Source organism: Microcaecilia unicolor, chromosome 2 (assembly GCF_901765095.1).
Source record: "Microcaecilia unicolor chromosome 2, aMicUni1.1, whole genome shotgun sequence".
Lineage (NCBI taxonomy): Eukaryota > Metazoa > Chordata > Amphibia > Gymnophiona > Siphonopidae > Microcaecilia > Microcaecilia unicolor.
The window spans coordinates 415,257,409-415,280,229 of record NC_044032.1 but is presented as its reverse complement, the minus strand read 5'-3'; the positions used below and the strand labels follow the sequence as shown (position 1 = coordinate 415,280,229).

Sequence of the window (22,821 nt, the reverse complement as noted above, 5' to 3'; positions counted from 1 at the left end):
GTGGGAGATGCAGAGAGTGAGAGGTTTGCTTATCTGTAAAACTTGTAGACCTCGAAAGCAGGAGGGAATGGAGTAGGAGAAGGGGAGTAGGGGGATCTAATGCTTAAGTACACACTTCTTGGAAGGGGCAGCTCCGGGATTCCCTATGCTAGGGGAAAGGGGAGGGGGTTGTGGGTGGAAGCTACAGACCCCCCTATCGATCTCACACAGAAAACAGCATATTTCCTGGAATAAAAGCATACAGCTCAGAGCTGGGATTCCATGTATATAGTTTGCTTTTGCTGAAAAAAGCTATGAGAAACCAGGGTGACTGAGCCTGCTTTTTGGAAGAGGCAGAGCTGATATTTTGCTGTAAGTTTTGTTGCTAGCTAGGGAGAAGGAGAGGGGGGCGTAGGTGGCAGCAACAGACCCTATTGATCTCACACAGAGAATAGTTTACTGTGTGTATTCATGAGACTGCATGATAAACAGACTTGCTAGGTTAAAGAGGGAGGAGGCTACAGACAGAGAAAAAGGTGGGGATCAAAGAGGGGTTCAAACTGCCAAGAAAGGGGACAAAACAATACCTATAGAAAAGCATTTATTCTGCCATTCCACTTTTTTCATTTAAAATGAAAGCACTGAAAAAAAAGGTTTGCTTGTCTGTAACTTTTTAAATTCATCTGTCTTATTTCAGAGCTGTGATTCTACCTGTAAGTTTTGTTGCTAGCTAGGAGGAAGGGGGAGGCACAAAGCAACAGTGCTCTGCTTTGAGAGATGAGTTAGAAAAGGGCATTTCTTTTCAAAGTGGCTGCAGAGAAAACCAGCTCAGCTCTTACACAAGCAACCCCTTGGCATTTTTTTCTGTCTCACTTCAGCCGTTTAGGGCACAATTTCACACAGTTGTCTCTTGAAAACAGAAGGGGGGCCAGCTCTTGCATTCTTATGTAAGCTAAAAGCAAAGAGGAGGAGGAGGAGGGTCATTCTATTCTTTTTGTTTTAAAACCTAAAATGGCTGTCATTCAGTAAAAACAGTTTTAAAAGTAAGCAAAAGGTATCCTTTTGAAAGAAAACATGCCTATTTTCTTTCCTGTGAGAAAAAAGTAAAGAAACAGCTTTAAAAGTAAGCAAGGTATTCTTTTGAAAAAAAAAAATTATAAGAAAAAGAAAACAAAAATGTCTATTTTCTTTCCTGTGAGAAAAAAAAAAGGTTAAAGTACGCATGCGTGGCTAAATTCCACTGAGGCTGTAGGGGGCCGTCAGGTTTTTCTTTTTTTACATCACTTCCTATCATATGACCTCATTTAAGATGGCGGTTAGTAGTGGAAACAGGAAGTGACGTGATGCATACAGTACTGGTCGCCATCTTGAAAAGGGACTTAGCTGAGACGTTTCCCAACGACATCGTCAAAAGTGGTGGGTTTTGGGGCAGGGCTATGCAAAAAGGGGATGGGATGGGATATGGGAGTGAGGCTATGCTAATAAAGTGGGGCAAGGGACATGGTTATGCAAATGGGGTCAAGATGTCGTATCTGGTGACGTCACTCAAGGGGCAAGGAGTGGGCATGTCTTGCATGTGGCTTAAACAGTGACATCATCAAAAGGGGCAGGGAGTGGGTGTGGATTGGGTGTATCCTCACTTTTGTTTGGCTGAAAACCTGGAAGTGGGCATGTCACCTGTCAAAATTGATTAATTTTGGCAAAAGCCTGTGAGATTCACTACTATAGTGGGGCAACCTTCAAAAGCTGATCAAGAAATGTATTAAGTTATGTCCAATAAAAAAGGTATCATCTTATTTTCTTGTCCATGTTTTATTTCTTTTTATTTCTATTGATTACCTTTAAAAGTGGACTAACACAGCTACCACACCTCTCTACTACTATAGTGGAAGCCTTATTGTTATCTAAATTAGATTATTGTAATCTTGTTTATGTTAGCTGCATGAAGGAAGTGTTGAGAAAGCTTCAGACTATTCAAAATATTTCTGTACAAATTATTTTTTCGCTGAAAAGGAAACAACACATCTCACCTTATTTTCACAATCATCCTTGGCTACCTATGATGGCAAGATTTCATTTTAAGTTGTGTTTTGTAGTTTTCCAATCCCTTGTTGGAGATACCTTCTTATTTGACTGATTTTTCCTTGCTAGACAGACAATTAATCAGAGGACATGTTTTAAAGTTTTTTGGTTATTTGGTTAAAACATCAGACATTTGAACTTGTCACTGTCCTTTCAAGTAGCCTCAATTTGGAATTCTCTCCCTGGTTCAGTTCTTGCTCTTAGGGAGTAATTAAAGATCAGAACAGTTGATAGCTTTTTTTAATTTAAAAAATATGGGAGTTAATTTCTTTGGTCAGATTTGTTTTTTAGGTTGTACCTCCTGAATTATGTTTAAGTTTTTTTCTTTTGTGCTCTGCATAAAACTGCATAGGTGTTTGCGGAATATAAGAGTGATATGTAATGTAATGTAAACAAGTCATTCACTTGCATTAAACAATGTGTGTACACATGTTCCACATATACATATATTAGAAAATGACAAAGAAGGACTTCTTTGAAACAATATTCAAAGGCAGGAAGCAGACATTTTCAAGAAAACAGATCACACAAAGTCACCAGCTCTGTCAACAGTCAGTTCTGATTCAAAAACTTATTAAAAAAAAACACCTAGGGACAGAGAAAGTACGTCTAGTACTACTACTACTACTTATCATTTCTATAGTACTGCTGTAGAAATGATTAGTAGTAGTAGGGTACCATGTGTACCAGTCCCTTCAGCAATAGGGCAAAAGTAGCTGTTAAAGAGACAGAGAGCCATGCAAAGGAGAACGCTAGAGAGAATTCTGTGCAAAACAGAAAAATGTAATTGTACAGATATTTTAAAAATTTTGCAGGTTTCCCCTTGTTCAGATCTTACAATATATAATCACTGAGTAATAATGTATAATACAGTACAGAAAAAGGTTATTACCCAACATGCATAACATTTACAAACATATGGATGCTCATTAGTTCAAATTGTTTTTTTGCTTTTATTATTCCTGCCACCCTGACATGCTATCTTGATTATAACTACTTATTGTACTTGGGTTTACCTATGTAAAACTCTTCTAAGGTTGCAATTGATCCAAATCTTGGCTGCTTGTCTACTGACCAGCCTTGGCTGGATTTATGCCAACTTTGGCCAATCCACAGTGCTGTCCAATTTCCTCCAGAATTCCATTTAATGCCCTAACCCTCATCTTTTAATCTCTACATGAAACTGAGTCAGAATATGTAAGCAATAAATTGAGGAGGGAAGTTATGAAGGTGTGGCAAAAAGCAAGATTTTACCACACCTTGATTTACAACAGGAGCCACTAACCTGTGGTATGAATCCCATAGTAAAGGGTTAATGCTGCCTGTGAACCATCTCACATAATGCTAGTCTATCAGCCCCGGAGCACGGAGCATAAAAGCGCAGCCTCATGCTCCCGGGCTGCATCTTAAAGGGGCTGCAATGCTGTCCCCACCCCATGATCACCTTAACCACCCCCCGCCCCAATAGGAAGAGCCTCCCCAAACACCCCCTCCCCAAACACCCCCCCACCGATGCCAACTATTATGCCTCTTATGGAAACATAATCGGGAAAGGATATTCAGAAGTAGCGTAAGACGAGTTATATTCAGATACAGTAGATATTTTTCCTGTCCCCTGAAAGCATAAACTAAGGAGTCCTTTAACTAAGCTGCAGTAAAAAGTGGCCTTAGTGGGTCTTTCCTGTATGCTAAGGCCATTTTTACCACAGCCATAAAAGTGCCTTTTTTCTATTTTTTGCATAATGCATTGACTCTCGAGAGTCAAATAAACTCTGTAACAAAGAAAATGTTCTATTCAATGTGAAAGCTGAAATGACTAAAACCTTTCTTCCCAAGAGCAACCTTTCGATACCTAATACAATCAATGGTTCTAAGCCATACAGATTACTGCAATGGAATCTACGCGGGTTGCAAAGAACTCATAAAAAAAACTCCAGACCGCCCAAATTACAGCAGCCAGGCTGATCTTCAGCAAAACACGCTTCGAAAGCGCCAAACCTCTTTGTGAAAAGTTGCATTGGCTCCCAATCAAAGAACGGATCATCTTCAAAATCTGCACCTGAGTCCACAAAATCATATACGGCGTTGTCCCAGGATACATGATAGACCTTATTGATCTACCAATAAGAAACAAAGTCAGACTGTCAAGATCCTACTTAAACCTACACTACCCAAATTACAAAGGACTGAAATACAAAACAACTTACGCATCCAGCTTCTCCTACATAAGCACACAACTATGGAATGGCCTCCCAAAAGCCCTGAAAACAATCCACGACCACCTGAACTTCAGGAAATCACTAAAAACCAACCTCTTCAAACAGGCCTACCCCAACGACCCCACATAAACCTCTTCACCCAGCAACACAGCATGACTATGACCGTACTGGACAACTGGACATCCCTCCCGACCCTCCACATATACCTCATATGATCACTTTTCAACCTTGTACTTGTTATCGACCGACTGGGCAAACACCTTTGACGGTACTATGTAAGCTTTGGTGCTGAGCCCCCCATACCCCCCCAAACCCCACTCCCCACAACTGTACACCAGTACCATAGCCCTAAGGGGTGAAGGGGGGCATCTACATTTGGGTACAGTGGGTTTCGGGTGGGTTTTGCAGGGCTTACATTTACCACCACAAGTGTAACAGGTAGGGGGGATGGGCCTGGGTCCGCCTGCCTGAAGTGCACTGCACCCACTAAAAACTGCTCCAGGGACCTGCATACTGCTATCATGGAGCTGGGTATGACATTTGAGGCTGGCATAGAGGCTGGAAAAAAATGTTTTTTAATTTTTTTTTTGGTGGGAAGGGGTTGGTGACCACTGGAGGAGTAAGGGGAGGTCATCCCCCATTCCCTCTGGTGGTCATCTGGTCAGTTTGGGCACATTTCAAGGCTTGGTCGTGAAAAAAATTGGACCAAGTAAAGTCGGCCAAGTGCTCATCAGGGACGCCCTTCTTTTTTCCATTATCAGCCAAGGATGCCCATCTCTTAACCACGCCCCCGTCCCGCCTTCGGTACACTGCCGACACGCCCTGGTGAACTTTGGTCGTCCCCGCGATGGAAAGCAGTTGAGGACGCCCAAAATCAGCTTTCGATTATGCCGATTTGGGCGACCCTGAGAGAAGGACGCCCATCTCCCGATTTGTGTCAGAAGATGGGCATCCTTCTCTTTCGATTATGTCGCTGATAGTGTGTTTAAATTTCAGAATTACCAAAGGATGCCAGAGTGTGTCCTGCAGTACTCCATTTTTTTCTGCGTTAGGCGCATGTTAGCCCTCAATTTGTACTTGAGGCAATGGAGGGTTAAGCGAGTTCTCAAAGATCACTGGAGCCGCAGAATTTGAATTGGGCTTCCCTGGTTCGCAGCCCCATGCTCTAATCATTTGGCTACTCCAGGAGCTGGGTTTGATTAATTGGGGTTTTGCATTTCTTGATTGTTAATCAGGTTTTTAATCTATTTTTTATGGCCCTTATAGTTTGCTGCTGCTGGGTAGCCTTCTGTGTTGGATTATTTGTAGTAAATAATTAGCAGATTTTAGTACACACAGCTTCAGCTTTAGAAATGTTAATTTCTTTCTTCATCTCTCTCTCATTCACCCCTGAATAATTCACTGCTGAGTCACTTTAAAGTTGAAGTAACAAAACATCTGTTTACTCACAGTTTGTAGTTAGATTATAATCAGACAGGCTTATATATACATATTACTATACATTTGTATTATCAGCTCCTTCCATGTGCTTAGATGGTAATGGATGCTCACACCACCATAGATCCTCTCAGGTTAGGAGAGATCATGAGCTCCATGTGCTCCATGTGCTGCATCTGCTGCATCTAACCCCCAACAGGAAGTTGCATAGCTGTGTGACCTCTCTAAGTAATTCACATCAGAGGTCACAGAGTAATCACAGAGAAATAATAGGTGACAGGCAATGCATGTAAAATACAATTACATTCCAACAAACCCCTTCTCATGCATAACTGTCATGCAATTATTTATTCATACAAAGTCCAAGCTTTATACGCAGATTCACAAAATGTTCTCTGGGTAACGGTTTGGTCATGATGTCAGCTGTCATCTCACTGGTGTGACAATAGTGTAGACTGATGACCCCTTCTTTCGCCAACTCTCGCACGTTGTGGTATTTCGTTGCGATGTGCTTGGTGCGTGACTGAACCTTGTCATTCTGTGACAGTCGGATGCAGCTCTGATTATCTTCCATTAACTGGATTGGTCTCTGTTCAGCTATTCCGAAATCCAGCAAAAGTTTTTCAATCCACATCAGTTCTCTGCACGCTTCCGATACGGCCACGTATTCAGCTTCTGTAGAAGACAGACTCACAATACTTTGTTTATGACTGGCCCATGAAATTTGTACATTTCCATACATAAACACATATCCACTTGTGGATTTATAATCAGAATGATCCCCTGCCCAATCTGAATCACAGTAACATATTAGTTTTGGATTACTATTGGCTGAAATCTTTAATTTACAATCAATGGTACCCTTTAAATACCTTACCATCCTTTTAACTGCAGTCCAATCTGATTTGGTAGGTGAGCTGACCCTTCTGCTCAAAATTCCTACTGCATTTGCTATATCAGCCCTGTATGTGGTAGCTAGATATAAAAGCTTACCTATGGCTGATCTATATTGGATGTTATCTGGTAAAGGTTCTCTTACTGTTTCATCCTTCAGAAAATCAGTGATCATGGGAGTGCTTACAACTTGGGCATCTTGCATACCTAAACTTTCAATAAGCTCATTTATTTTCTGCTTCTGGCTTAGAAGATAAGAACCATCATTTTGTTTCTCAATTTCTATACCAAGATAGTATGACACATTACCAAGTTCTTTTATCTCAACATTCAGGTTTAAACACTTTACAATGTCCTTGTACTCTTGCTCACTTTTGCTTGCAATGAGCAGATCATCAACAAAAGCTAAAATGTATGCATATTGTCCATTTGTGCACCTAGTGTACAAGCATTTATCTGCTTCACCTTGCTTAAATCCTAAATTTGTCAATATTTCATGCAATTTTTCATTCCAACATTTTGCACTTTGCTTTAATCCATAAAGACCTTTGTTTAATTTACACACTAGCTGTCTTTGTTTTGTATTTATGAAACCTGTTGGCTGTTCCATGTACAAGTCTTCAGTTATATCTCCGTGAAGAAACGCTGTTTTCACATCAACGTGGTTGACTTGCATGCCTTTTGAGACTGCAATGCTCAGAAGTGTTCTGATTGTCGTGTGTTTCACTACAGGTGCAAACACTTCATCAAAATCTTCTCCATATTTTTGAAGATATCCCTTTGCCACTAATCTGGCTTTATACCTTTCCACTTTTCCTTGTGCATTCCTTTTTAACTTGAATACCCATTTGCATCCTATAGCTTTCTTGCCAGGAGGTAATTTTGTAAGAATCCAAGTATTATTTTTATCCAATGCATCAATTTCTTCTTGTGCAGCTTTATGCCATTCAGCAGCTTCTTCTGCTGGCATTTTCTCAATCTCATCCCATGTTAAGGGCTCTTGAGCTTCTGCTGACTTTGTTAGGTAAGACAGTCTTGGGGGTGGAACACCTTTGTTTTCCCTGGATGAGCGTCTGACAACAGGTTGGTCTGACCTTTCTGCATCCTCTAAATCTGAGAGTCCTTCTCCAATTGATTCCCCTTCTCCAACTGTACTGTCTTCTTCAATGATCCTTTCTGTGTCTGTTTCCTCTGCCTGTTCCTCGTTAGATACAGGTGAGTTGCTTTCAGACATCTGCCTTGGTATGGCATTTATATACACTGGCATGTCTATTATGGTTCTAGTTTCATATTCTGGATGATAAGGCTCATCTGGGATAATCCAGCCTTTATCAACCCTTTTGTTTTCATCAAAACATGTAACATGTCTTATGCCAACAATGCCAGTTTTCAGATTCAAAATTCTATATCTTTTGTGTCCTGGAGCATAGCCAACTAAAATGCCCCTTTCTGTTGTGGAATCCAGCTTATGCCTTCTTTGCTTTGGTACATGAGCATATGCTGTACTTCCAAATGTTCTTATGTGTGACAGGTTTGGCTTCCTACCATGCCATGTCTCATGTGGTGTGCGCTCAGCGCCTTTAGTTGGCATTCTGTTTTGTAGGTACACTGCTGTGAGAATGGCTTCCCCCCATAGTCTTTTAGGGAGATTGCTATCTGACAGCATACATCTGGTCATTTCCACAATTGACCTAAATTTTCTCTCTGCAACAGAATTTTGCTCTGGTGTGTAAGCTACTGTTGTGATATGCTGAATGCCTTCTTGTTCTAGAAATGTGTGCATGCTTCGTGAAGTGAACTCACCACCATTGTCGGTCTGAAGAACCTTTGGTTTTCTTTCAAATTTATTGCTCACCATGGCTACGTATTTCTTCAGCATGTCTGTGACTTGACTTTTCTCTTTCAGCAAATAGGCCACACAATATCTAGAGAAATCATCCAAGAATATTAGCACAAATCTGTTATTTCCCAATGATGGGATATTAAACGGTCCACATAAGTCACTGTGTATTAAGTCCAGTACTTTATTACTCCTATTTCCTGTGTATGCAGGAAATGAGGGTCTCACACCTTTTTGAGTAACACAGTCTATGCATTTCTCCATATTACCAGCATCTGCACTTATCTGAATGCCGGTGGCCAGTTGCTTACTGTAAAGATCCTGGATCACCTTAGAATCACGATGTCCCAGGCGGCGGTGCCAGATTTCCAGACTACATTTACCATCATTCTTCCTTACTTGCGCCATATGTGAGGCTTCACCTGAAATGCTCAGTTTATAAACATCATTATGCATAAAAGCTTCAGCATACACTTCATCATTTTTAGAGATTGTGCACTTACTGTTTTCAAAATGAATCACAAATCCCTTCTTATCTAATGTAGATACACTAAGCATATTGCAAACTGCTTGGGGAATATACAAGACATCACTTACAGGAATTTCTTTAACTTCATTAGACACTTTGCATTTTAAGAATCCAATCCCTTTTGCTTGGATCTTAGCAGTCCCTGCGTTTGCAGTTTTAAGAATACCTTCTTCTGGACACATTTCCTGAAAGAAATCCTTACAATTGGTTAAATGGCATGTGCTCCCTGAATCCAAAATCCAAGTACTTTCATTTGAATTATTATTTACCATAGTCAAAGATTTTTCTGCCATTAGAAAGCCCTTGTGTTTATCTTTGTCCTTCATACATTTCCTGGTTTGAAAATTCTTTAGATCCATTGGCTTAGGTGAGCTAGAGGGAGTGTTTTGTGTTTCCTTACACCATTTAGATACATGTCCCTCCTTTCCACATGAGTAGCAAATCAGCTTGCCCTTGGGTGGAGTTTTCCCATAGCTCCGCCTTCCTCTGTTCTTTGCCAAGAAATTTGTTTCATTTCTCTCTGACTTGCTTTGAGAACACATCTCCTCAGAATCATTTATTATGCATTCCTGCCTTAGTTTTGATGTTGTCTGTTCAAAAGATTGCCCTTCAATGGCCTCATTTACAGACCTAAAAACATCAAACTTCTTTGATAGTGAGGTAAAAAGAAATGCTCTTTTCAATGCATCACACATGGGAATTCCAGAAAGTTCTAACTTTTGAAATGAAGACATAAGATGCATAATGTGATCATTACATTTACTTTTATCCCTTAATTTGGTTTCATTCAACTCTGCTAACCAAATTGGTTGCTGCTTTGCATATGTAGTTGCATACATAGTTCTCAGTTTATGTAAAATGTCCTTTGGTGTATCTTTTCCCTCCACTAATATGGCTTGTTTCTCTGAGAGAGCTTCCAAAAGCATGCACTTCACATAATAGTTTGCATTGTCCCATTCAGCCATATTTTCAGCTGTTCTGTCTTGGTCTAAGCATATATCTAATCTTTTTGCTCGAAGGAGACATATGAATCTTAGTTCCCACTGCCGATAATTAAATTCAGTTAATTTAGGCACCTTGAGAGAATAGAACAATGGTGAATTTCTTCCCTCAGCCATTTTCTTAGCCTTCTGTCTGCTGTGTGGGGGGAGAGAGAGACAGACTGAATCTTTCCTTTAAAACTTAAGAGAAAAATGTGGCCTTTTTTTCTGCCTGGTAATATTTCTCTTCTTTTTCAATTCCTGAGCCCTGGGCCCATAACCCTTTATTGGATTATTTGTAGTAAATAATTAGCAGATTTTAGTACACACAGCTTCAGCTTTAGAAATGTTAATTTCTTTCTTCATCTCTCTCTCATTCACCCCTGAATAATTCACTGCTGAGTCACTTTAAAGTTGAAGTAACAAAACATCTGTTTACTCACAGTTTGTAGTTAGATTATAATCAGACAGGCTTATATATACATATTACTATACATTTGTATTATCAGCTCCTTCCATGTGCTTAGATGGTAATGGATGCTCACACCACCATAGATCCTCTCAGGTTAGGAGAGATCATGAGCTCCATGTGCTCCATGTGCTGCATCTGCTGCATCTAACCCCCAACAGGAAGTTGCATAGCTGTGTGACCTCTCTAAGTAATTCACATCAGAGGTCACAGAGTAATCACAGAGAAATAATAGGTGACAGGCAATGCATGTAAAATACAATTACATTCCAACATTCTGAACAGCATTGTTTTTCTTTTTTTTAGGATACACATAAATTTGAATAAGATTTACTGTAAAATTCTTTATGGGTGGTCAACTATATAGTTCCATCAAAAATAATGAATTACACAGGAGTCATTATTGCAAATATATGTAAACGTGTGGGATATAACCAGGCTTGCCACTAATCATTCTATGGCAGCTCTAGGATGTTGCACTTAACCCCTTTATCTGTACTAGAGGGATAAATAATCTTAGACCCGTACTATTGTATAATTTTACACTCGTATCTAAGCAGGGCATGGACTACCGAATGAACTGTTCTATATCATTCAGCCGCAGTAAATTATAATATAATTCAACAACTACAGGACAGAACACACAGCGAGCAGCCATATTAATGAATCTGTCTCCAGAGCTTGCAGAGATCCTGTAACTCTGTTATGTCAAAATTCACAACTCAATTTTCTGCTGAAGTTATCCATAACAAATCACGTTTCTTAAATGCCAAAAACTCACTGTGCACACTCCCCAAAACAGCATATTACAATCCTATCTGGATTTTTAAGGGATAGTCAATAATATTGACTGCTTAAAGATGTTGAGAAGAGTAGATGTCAATTCTGTCCTGAAAGTATAGACAAAATAGCTTAAGGAAAAGGGAATAGGCCTTGATATACTGCCTTTCTGTGGTTTTTGCAACTACATTCAAAGCGGTTTACATAGTATATACAAGTACTTATTTGTACCTGGGGCAATAGAGGGTTAAATGGCTTGCCCAGAGTCTGAACAGATGCAAATTTAACATGCTGTAACCTCATTTGCCCCTAATTTCTCAGAGTTCTTTAAGAAAATTTGAATGTTTGCGCCTTGTCATTACTATCAAAAACACAGGAGGACATTTCTATAACTGGGGCCTGGTAGAAGCCTATTCTATGAAGAAATATAGCTGTCCACTTTCCTTATAGAATACTAGTGAAAGTACATGCCTATAATTTAGGTGCAAGCACTTATGCCAGCCATAGAGCTGGTGTGTTTGCACCTTACAGCCAGGGATAGGCGCAAACATAACATTCTATAAGTTATGCGAGTCCTCTCCATGTGTATGCCTACCTGTAAAATATGTGCTATATGAAACACACACATTTACAGAACAGCACTTAGGTGGAATGTTGGCCTATACGTGCATATGCCATTATTCTAGTGACATATGCATGTAACTGATGTGCAACTCCATGTACTGTATAGAAATGCCCTGTTATTGTATTTTACCACAACCTTAAGGCAGGAATGTAGCAAAGTTTAAAAATCAAAACAATAACATTACAGACATTAACGGTGCAGTAAAACTCAGAATTTTACCACACCTTAGGTTACTGACGGAATTGACTTGTGGTATCTGCATAACACTGCTTGTGAGCAACCTCAAGAGCAGCATTGTGCTACTGTCCCCATGAGCATCAGACCGAGCAAAGTAACCTCTAGGTGTCCCTGAGTCCTCACAGGCACAACCCCCTCCTGAAACTCTATTCCTAACCTTTAGGTACCCCACATATCTAGATCCCCCCCACCCAGAACTTTCCTTTCCCCCTTCACCGGAAGACCTCTCCAAGTAAAGTAAAGCTGCTGCTTGCTGCGAAGGTGAAAGGAGGCGTTTAAGGTTAGTTCCGGAAGCGACAGAGGGTGGGTGGAGGGGGGCCCGGTGACCTCGGGTGGGCCTTGTCCGGCTCTCGGCGGCCCTGCTTTCAAACAAAAATTTGCTAGGTTTTACTTTCGGGGGAGGCCTTATATCTACCAATTCAGGAAAACCTCTACTAGGTCTTATTTTCGGGGGATGTCTTACATTCGGGGAAACAGGGTACACAGGGGATTAAGACATCGCTCTTTCAGTAAATTTAAAAAAAATATCAACTGAAAAGACTACCAGGTTTTCAAATACAACCAAGTAAACAGCTTGGCAAGAAATCTAGTAAATCACAAAGAAATTTAAAGCAGGGTGCCTTATCACATACCAAAAGCAAATATAATTAGCCATCACAACTCCCGAGAGAAGGCTCAAGCAAACATGCCCAGAAGTAGGCACCAAACAAGAACAGAACAGCGAATAATAAAAATTGATCTCAGATGAATTACCCCTATATTATATCACAGCAGTCAGACCTCACCAGCATGATCTTTATTTTAACAACCAAAAGAAAACTACTGAGGTGGAAGAACAGAAACACTACGTTCTTGAGGAGTAGCGTATGAAACAGGACAATTCCGCACTCAATGAAAAACGACGATGTGAGAACCAATAAAACATGGGCAAAGAATGCAGCAGTCTTTAAAAAGACTGAGGTGTACTTCTACAGCATGAAAGAATCTGGTGAAGCAACGTGCAGGATTATGATAAAAAAAGAGTAGCAGCACCAGACTCACACATAATTTGTGATAAGTTTTTAAGACTCGTGAGGCAGGCATCTAGCTGAAACACGGTGCCGTTTAGTCTCAGAATAAAGACAGCCCTTTTGTGAACATCTTGACTGCATTGTCATTTTTCATTGAGGGGTCTACTTACTAAGCTACGGGAAAAAGGGCCCTGCGATAGCAGCAGGGACTGTTTTCCCCATGCGTCAGGGCCCTTTTTACCGCAATAGGTAAAATGCCCCCCAAAAATGGCCACGCAGTAAGATAACCCTTACTGCGTGGCCATGTGGTGGGGAGCACTTACCACTACCCATTGAGGTGGCTGTAACCTAGCAGTAACCATGCAGTGTGTGGAGATGCCCGATTACCGCTGGGTTAGTGCCGCACTGTAGAAAAAGAATTTTCTGGAGCACCAGAAATGGCGTGCACTCCAGCCGGAACTATCACCAGTGGCTGAAATTGGGCCAGCAGTAGTTCTGGATTAGCAAATGGTAAGCCCCCTCAGCACAGAAGTGTCCTGTTGCATAAACTACTCCTTTGTCTTCCCTCAGTTTCAACAAACCATATCCTAACCTAGACAATAGAAGAGGGTACAGACATAAATCTAATATATTACAAATTAAAGTTTATTACAGATTCTTGGTCACAGAAGACCAATTCTATTTCTGTTCTATTCTTGTTTTGTAATAAAAAAGGGGAAAAAGGGGCCGAGGGCCACAGAGTGATCAGATAAATAAGCTTTATAGAACAATAAATAGAATAATAAGTCAAACACACAGCCTCTCCTTTCTAGGATCCATGCCCACACAGATTCTTCCCAATAGGAAAAACCTTTGTACACTGTTCCTCCTCCTGTAGTCCAGCTCTTAGTGGGGCTTTTTTGGGAATGGGGCTACTGTTCCACTCCCTAATTAAATAGTAGGCAGAGGGTTGGATAAAACCTCTGTCCTGTCACATTCACTTCACCCTGAACACAAGACTCAAATGTCAATGGAGATTTCACACAAGACAAAAACTAAAGATGGCCCAAAGGCTGAGCCTTAGACACACTCTGCTTCTCTTAACATTATCCACACAAATCCACCACACACACACACACACACACACACTCTTTAGGGGTGACTGACCTACATGGCCATCCAAGAAGGTGGATGCTGTAAACTCTCTAATATAACTTTGCACTGGAGAGGGTCCTGCAAGAATCCTTACACTAGGTTAGCCATAATGTCAACTTAGATTAGATATGTCAAATTATGAAAACCAAAATCTGGTTCTAATCCAGATTGAAAAACATTAGAACATTCCTATTATTAAATAAATCAAGCCACCATTACATAAATATGGGCGACCACTAATTAGTCTCCTACAGGGAAACAGTGTCACTATCTCGTCTACCTCTACACAACTGCCACTATGGGCATACAAAATAAAGCACCATTTCAGATCTCACTGAGCCATTTATTTTGTAATGTAAAGAATATTACGTGGAAAAGAGTTAATGAAGAACAAATCAGAGATTACTGCTTCTGGAAACTAAATCCAGAATGATTCAATGAAACAAACTGTCAGTCTTACCTTTTGTAACGCCAATAACTAGTCACTCAAGCCAGACTGCAATACTGCCTCGTCTGCATACTACATTAAAACAGGATGTGGCAGGGAGTAAGCTGAAAAGCAAATTGCACTAATGGTTATTATGGCAATGATCATATTCTCCCTAATTTTATAATCTTGCATGTCCATTTTCACACTTAGAATGTAAAATGGTGCACACAGGTTACAGAATACTGCTAGTTATGCGTATAAATTAACTGTTGAATTATGCATTAGGCGCCTAACTTTAGGTGGCCTTTTGAGAATTATTCCCATTGAGGGTAAGTTTTTAAGCCATTTCCATGTGTAAAGAAATGCTTTACCAAAAGAAATATTTTTTTAAGAACAAATAAAACTGCCTACCCTTTGTGCAGATGAAGTTATGTGTATATAACCTATATGCATGTAACATTTCTTGGAAGTTGAAGAAGTGCTCACCAGGGTAGGGTTGAAATGGGCTTTCACTTAGGGGTATTTTACAAAATAGCAGGTGCAAGTCGCAAAATTTTCCTGAGGTAATTTTCAACATGAAAAGACGTGCAGACTTTCACTTTGATAATACAGCAGAGGCATAGTGAAAGGTTTGTGCGTATTTTTCAGCAATATGGAAGTTATAAAAATATATACATTATACCACGATACCCCTCCCCCCCCAGTAGCATGGTTTATGCATTTCTCAATTTCATTTACAAATTCTGCTCATATCAGGGACTCTTAAACTTTTAGTGCCACAGACCCCTTTGAGAGTCTGGTGAGAGTCTTTGTAATATGGTTATGCTCAAATATAGTTAAATTATTTTAAAAAACAAATATGGATTCACATCATCAATTGCACATTTTTGGACAAAAAGGTATTTAGCACAACCAAACATATTCTGGTTTCGCTTTATAGAGTATAATAATTTAAGACGGTGAGATTTAAAGTTAAACATTTTTGGAGCCTAGAAGCCATAAATTGCTTTGTAGCCTACAATCATTATTGAATTAAAAGCTAAATTTCAGTTAGAGGTTAGCAAACATAAAACTGTAAATTTTTTCCCCATCCAAGTTACGGACCCCCTGAAATCTATCCGTGGACCACAGGCTAAGAACCTCTGCCTTAAAGCAATTCTGAAAGTTATTTCTGGCTTAGATAGATTAATTTACTAAAACACTGCCTATGTGTGAAATGTAGATGCCTAAACTTCTTTATAAACGTGGGCAAAATGAACTTGCAGCAACACCACAAAAAGTAAATCAGGCAGTATGGATCCGTTTACTAAGCTGTGGTAAGTGGTATTGTGTGTTTACTGCAGCTTAAAATGCCTTACGACAGGCACACTCAGGCTTCCCATGGTAATTTTGGCATCTACACATGCTTCCCATGGCCTAAGAAAATGGTGGGGGGGGGGGGGGGAAGTAGGCATATGCTGCGCTAATCAGTTAGCTCATGGTTAGCACACGAGCCCTTACCACCTACAAAATAGGTGGCAGTAGGGAAAATTAGTGTGTGGCCATTAAATTTTGAAAAAAACTCAGCCGTTTTAACCATGTGGTAAAAATGGCCTTAGCACATAGGAATGATTCATGTAAGCATGCATTAAGGCCATTTTTTACCACAGTTTGATATAAAAAAAAGGCCCATTAACAATAATAGGGCCCTTTTTTCAAAGACGGGTAAGCGCCTGTGTGCATACAACGTGCGTCAAATTAGAACTACCGCCTGGCTGCCACGTGCCCTGGGCGGTAATTCTAATTTCTACGTGTGTCTAAATTTCTATTTTCTACCGCATGGCGGTAATTGGCAGTGTACGCGCACTGATGATTACTGCCCAGTTGACGCACGAGACCTTACCACTAAGTCAATGGGTGGCGGTAAGGTCTCAGGCCCAAAATGAACGTGTGCTGATTTTTATTTTGCCCCACATCCATTTTCGGCAAAAAAGGCCTTTTTTTGCAGGTGCGCTGAAAAATGGACCTGCATGCATCCAATACACACGTCTACAGAAGCGCAGGCCATTTTTCAGCACTCCTTAGTAAAAGGGCCTTAATGTGAATGCCTCCTTGCATTTACACATGTTGCACACCCTTACAGAAGTGTGCTTAGGTGTTTTGCCACCACTTATGCACAGTTATAGAATTACTCTTTTAATGCCCAAATTACTATGGTGGTTTGGCATGCACCAATGTTACTATGGCCATGCTTTAGAAAAAGGGCCCCTAACTTTTTGAGATTCCATTTGCTTCTGTCTAGTGATCTGAGAGTCCTGGGGATGGCATTATAACATTCCTCACACAGCTATATTAAACAATCCTGAGCTGAAGATTTTTTTTTAATTTATTGAATTTCAAAACAAATCATTCAAGATAACACTTGAAAAAGAGATCAGTAGTCATCAGGTACAAAATTTAAATAGAATTCCAATAATTATAGGAAAAAAAAATCACACCTGACCCACTATCTTATAGTCCTCCAATTTATGGGGGGGGGGGGGGGGGGGGGGGGGGAGAAGAGAACAAACCATCCAGATAATATACAATAATAGTGAAGAAAGAAATTAGCCCTAGAGCAGGACAAAATTCCAATTCTTCCAGAGGTAGAGTTTGCAGATATTAAATTGCTGGCGCCTCGGCTTCCCCTGTTCACTCCTGCCTGACTTTCATATCGTCTTATTACTCAAGATCATCACTAACTGCAATGGATCAAAAAATACATATGTATCACTTTGGTATTTAAATTACACATTTACAAGGACATTTTGAAGAATAACGCCCTCTAGAGCCAAAACTCTGGGGTGCATCAAAAGAAACCATTTACAATGCTTTTGAATCGCTTTTGTCACATCCAGGAAGACACTCACTCTTAAAGAGCAAAAATAGAAACCGAGCAGAAGATTTCTGTGTGACTATGGTGATAAAATTCACAGAGTGAATAGTTTATTTTAGGGTTTGTTTTTCATTGTAGTAAAGTTTATTTCCCATTACTTTTAGGGCTGTCAATATAGTTATTTCGTATTTTATTTTTCCATGCTTGGAGCAGATTTTCATATCTAAGCACACTAATTAAACTTAAAGAAATAAACATAAGCACAATGAAATCAGAAGGAAACAAATCAGTGCACTAACTATATTTAAATAAAATGATTTTATTAACACTAAAGGTACTTGCTACACTGGTTTGTTTTTCGTCTCTTTGTGTACTATTTGTCCTCTGAGAGGTAAAGGTTGGTAAAACACCAAGGTGTGGGAAATAAGGCATCATCTATGAAGACACTGTGTAATGTTCTATGTGCTCATTTCAGCATAGTTTAATATTTGTTAGTAAACCACTTTGATGTATCTTGCTAAAGGCAGTGGTGGCAGGCAATTGTGAAAGCTCCTGCTTGCTTATTTTCTACGCCCTTCTCTCTTGGGTCTTTTCTGTGCATATTTTGTAGCTCCTTTCTTTACTATGTATGGTGGTATATCAAGTGCTTAATAAATCAAACCATGCACCTCCCTCTCTCTATATTTTTTGGGAGGGAGACAGATTTAATTACAGGGAATAGATGAAATATTGAAGCAGTTGCATTTAGTTTTCTAGTTGCAATGTATTTGCAAAAAAAAAAAAAAAAAAGCGCCAATAAAAATGAGCATTATAAAAATTATTCCTCAAATCTACAAATAAAGCCTAGATTTCTACAGGACCACATGCTTCAGGACATTTACTATGTCTACTCAGTCTGCAACAGCCAAGCACATACCTCGACACAGCTACTAGGGTTGAGGCAAGCCTGAGCAGCACTGTCAGAGGTCACCCTCTAGCTGGGTAATATCCTGTTACCTATCCCCTGAGGAAGAAGCACTGGGAACTCCTGCCAGGAAGCTCTTTCACTCCTACTGATGACAGCAGCAGAACTTGCACAGGAAAAGCAAGAGACTGTTCTCAGTTTTTATCCAAGAGGTAACCTAAAGCCTCTCGTGCCTTAGCTGTCTGTCCTGTAATACTGGAGACAAGTACCATACTGCAAAATCACAGGGTTTGAAAACTAAAAAAGAGCTATGTGTTCCTTACTCATCCCACCTCCATTTATGACTTTTATTATGATTTACAAATGTACCCCAACTATGAAACTAAAGTCAAAGGTGGCAATTTTATTTCACTTTCAACAACAGAACAATGCTGCAAAATGTTTTCATCATTCTTCGAAATTTGGGTAGAGGGTCTGAAGGAGACATGAAATACTGCTTTTAGAAAGAACTACAACAAAGCCTGATTAAAACATTACACTTACTAAAACTTTTAAGTGTACTCCAAGAAATTAACATTTGTAAAGAAATCAAATATTACTACTTATTTCTATAGCGCTACTATACATGTACTGAGCTGTACACTGAACATGTAAGAGACCGTCTCTGCTTGACAGAGCTTACCATCTAATCAAGACAGACAAACAGTACAAATAATGGCTAAGGGAATTACTTAAGGTGAGAATGATAAAACAGATATGGGTACTGAAACAAGTGAACAGAAGTTAGGAGTCGAAAACAGCCTGAAAAAGGTGGGCTTTTAGCCTAGATTTGAAGACAGCTAGAATCTAAATATAAGTCATTGGTACAATACAAGCAGCCTAAATTTGGCTCTTTCACCCTCTGGTACCATCCAAGCTTTCCTTACCATCACTTCTTTCTACATTGGCTGCACCTGATCGCAAGGTAAAATTACCCCCCCCCCCCCCCAACCACCTCTTTGCCGCAATCTAAAATTTACAGCTTAGTTGCCTGATGTCCAATAACTCTCCATTTAATAGCTGATAAACTGGATATGCATGAACAAGTCCATTTGCTTAAAACTGTGAAGCAGGTCTTCTGAGTAATTTATGTACTTATGAAACACTTATGTACCACCTTCTGAAACAGTCATGCAAAAATGGCTCACAACAGTAAAATTACAAAACTACAAACATAAAAACACAAACATTTCATCTGGTGATGCATATCTGTACCCTCCCCAGCATTAGTAAGAAGTCCCAGCCAGCTACCATACTAACTCAAGCCTATCTTGCTAAGCAAATGGGTTGAGCTTCTTTAAAAATGGCTCTAGCCTATCCTCCAATCGCATCTCTGCAGGGAGTGGGTTCCACAATTCTGGCACGCTATTGAAATGGCTCTATCACTTGGTGCAACATTCCATATTCTCTTAACAGGGGTATGGAGATCAACCAGATTTTAGTTGAACACAAATTCTAATCAGCACATAACCCTAATCTACTTGCGTGAATTTTTGAGCGACAGTAGTTTTCATGAGAGCTACACTGTGGCCTCTCGCCTGATATAAACTCTCCCTACTGCTGCACAACTGACTTTGGAAGAATGGCAGCTTAAATGAGGAACCCTACCTAATTACAGCGAATGATAGCATCATTTTGAAGTCTATCACACCGGCACATCCACACCTCCCCATCTTATGAGTTCCTGAGACACCATGACTTTCCTCAGTATCAGTAGCTTCTACCTTCAAGGAGAACTCAGTTCTGAAATCTTTAACAGCGCACTTCTAAAACTCATAAACAGCGATAAACCCGATTAACTTAAAGTAGCTCAAAAAACTATCAACATGAAGTGGCTCACATGGATTTGCTTAGCTCTCTTGAGCATGTTGGGTGGCAACCTACCAGATAACTTAGTGTCTAATCCTATCCTCATAATCTGTAATCAGTCTAGAAAACCCTGAACTAAGAAACATCCTAATTGTAATGTCAGATACCTGCTAGACAATGCCAATATATGCCGTCAGAATACTACTATGGTTATGGACCAGAACAAAATGGCTAACATTCGATGGCCTAAAAGACCTTGCTACCTTTTGCAATTAACCAAACAACTCTCCCCTTTGGAACACAAGTCTGAACTCATTCCTGTCCCAGCCATCTATATCAATGCTAGATCTGTGGGGAACAAGGCTCTCTTATTCAGGGATCTGCTAGAATCTTCAGATCTGGGCTTTCTGTTTATCTTATGGCTCACAGAAGTTGATAGTCCAATACTGCCCCACATTCATCCACCCAGTTATGGTGTTTTTCATTCTCCAAGAAAGGGTAAAAAAAAAAAAGGAGGCAAGACTTGCTTTTATCTTTAAGAGTTATTCCATGCGTATTTAGTTAGCTCTGGGGTTTTCTCTGAATTGGAATACATGCTATGCAAATTCTGTGATGATTCAAAAGAGGCAAATGTTTACTTAGTTCTTCTCTGTCGTCCTTGACCTCTTTTAACACCAATTTGTATCTTTTAACCTGTATTGGCAATGCCATAACAGATCTTTGTAAGCCACATTGAGCCTGCAAATAGGTGGGGAAATGTGGGATACAAGTGCAATAAATAAATAATAATAAAAAAATAAATTGCCCTACTCCTCATTTACCGACCTCCGGGAGCTTGGTCCAAGGCAGAACCACTACTTGAAGAGATTACTTCCTCTGCCATGTCACAATTCTCAAGGATTATCTTCCTGGGAGACTTAAACTTACACTTGGAAAATGATGCAGACAGCAATGTCCACAACTTCAAATCATTCCTGAAGGACTGTGAACTAACTACATTCTCCGAGGATGGAACTCATGAAAAAGGACACATGCTAGACTTCATGATGTCCTATCCTAATAGCTTGATTAGTTCATTCAAATGGAAGCCAGTACCATGGGTCTGATCATTTCCAACTGGATTTCACTACTGATATCTGTATGTCAAGCTTAATCAGTCACACGTCATCCAAACTCATCTCCACCAGAGGTAAAATCAACGAGGCCACTTTCTGATCAAAGCTAACAGATTCCCTCACTACTGCATCTCCTAGACATGGTTCCATCAAATCCCATTGGAACACCAAGGTGAAAGCCATACTAGACAAAATTGCTCCATTTACCACTGAAAATGTCAAGACATCCAGAAATTCGCCATGGTTTACAGAGGAACTAACCATCCTAAAAAGGAGAATGCCTTGAAAAACAATGGAGACAGAACAAAGATACTACTGATAAATCCAAATGGAAGTCAGCCTTCCAACACTACAATTAGCTGACTCAAAAATGCCAATACTATAGCACCCTAATAGGTCAAGATGATTTTGATAACAGAAAACTTTTCTCCTTAGTTAAAACACTAGGTTCCACTAATAAGGATGAACATTCACAGAAAACATGTCCCACTGCCCAAGACCTTTTGCTGATCATTTCGCCAATAAGATCCTTCAAATTAGGTCCGAACTATCTAAGGCTACTCCAACAGAGGAAAATAGCCCAACCCGTAGTTCAGTCTTAATCGCTGAAGATCCTACAACCCAAGGACACAAAACTAACCAAAACTGGGAATCTTTTCAACCACTAACAGCTGAGAATGTAAGATCCATACTGTTGAAATGCTCCAGAGTCAACTGCTCCATGGATAAATGCCCAAAACACCTACTCAAATCCATCCCTACGGAAGCAGTAAATTGGTTACTCGATGATCTCAATGAGTGTTAAAAACTGATTCTCTTCCGCCTGATATGGGCAAAATTGTTCTCACTCTACTACTGAAGGGATCTGGGCTAGACTTAACAACACCTGCAAACTACCATCCAGTGACAAGCATACCCCTCTTTACTACAGCATTAGAAACATACATTAGTAAACAACTCTTTATCTGGAAAAACTTTCTATTTTACACAGGTCACAATTTGGCTTCATCTTCACATAGTACGGAAACATTACTGCTAGTTCTAACTACATATATCAAACACGTATGCAAAGATGACCAAGTAATTCTTCTCCAATTTGATATATCGGCGGCGTTCAATGCAGTTGACCACACATTGCTACTCAAATGCCTGGATCACATAGGAATAACAGGGACAGTGCTCAAATGGCTCAGTGAATTCCTTTCAAATCGAAGCTATTTTGTCAAGCAAAACAACCAACTTTCCAACTACTGGTCTACTAACTGTGGGGTCCAGCAGGGATCTCCCCTCTCACTGATCCTGTTCAGCCTCTTTATGTCATCCCTTGCCTCAATACACCTGGGACTTAATGAACTACTATTATCCTACGTGTATCACATCCTGATTCTCTTACCAGTAACAGCATCAAACAAAGATCCAACTCAGTCTGTAGCCATGGACGAAAACACTATTAAA

The 22,821-nt window shown here is 39.9% G+C and overlaps 1 protein-coding gene across 1 annotated transcript in view; it reads right to left on the bottom strand.

Annotated features, from left to right (window-relative positions):
- BMPR1B (bone morphogenetic protein receptor type 1B) overlaps positions 1-22,821 on the bottom strand; it is a 666,288-nt gene that overhangs the window by 412,342 nt on the left and 231,125 nt on the right. The window contains exon 3 of the mRNA XM_030190709.1: positions 14,676-14,767. The gene's annotated coding sequence lies outside the window, so the exon portion shown is untranslated. The remainder of the gene's footprint in view (positions 1-14,675; positions 14,768-22,821) is intronic.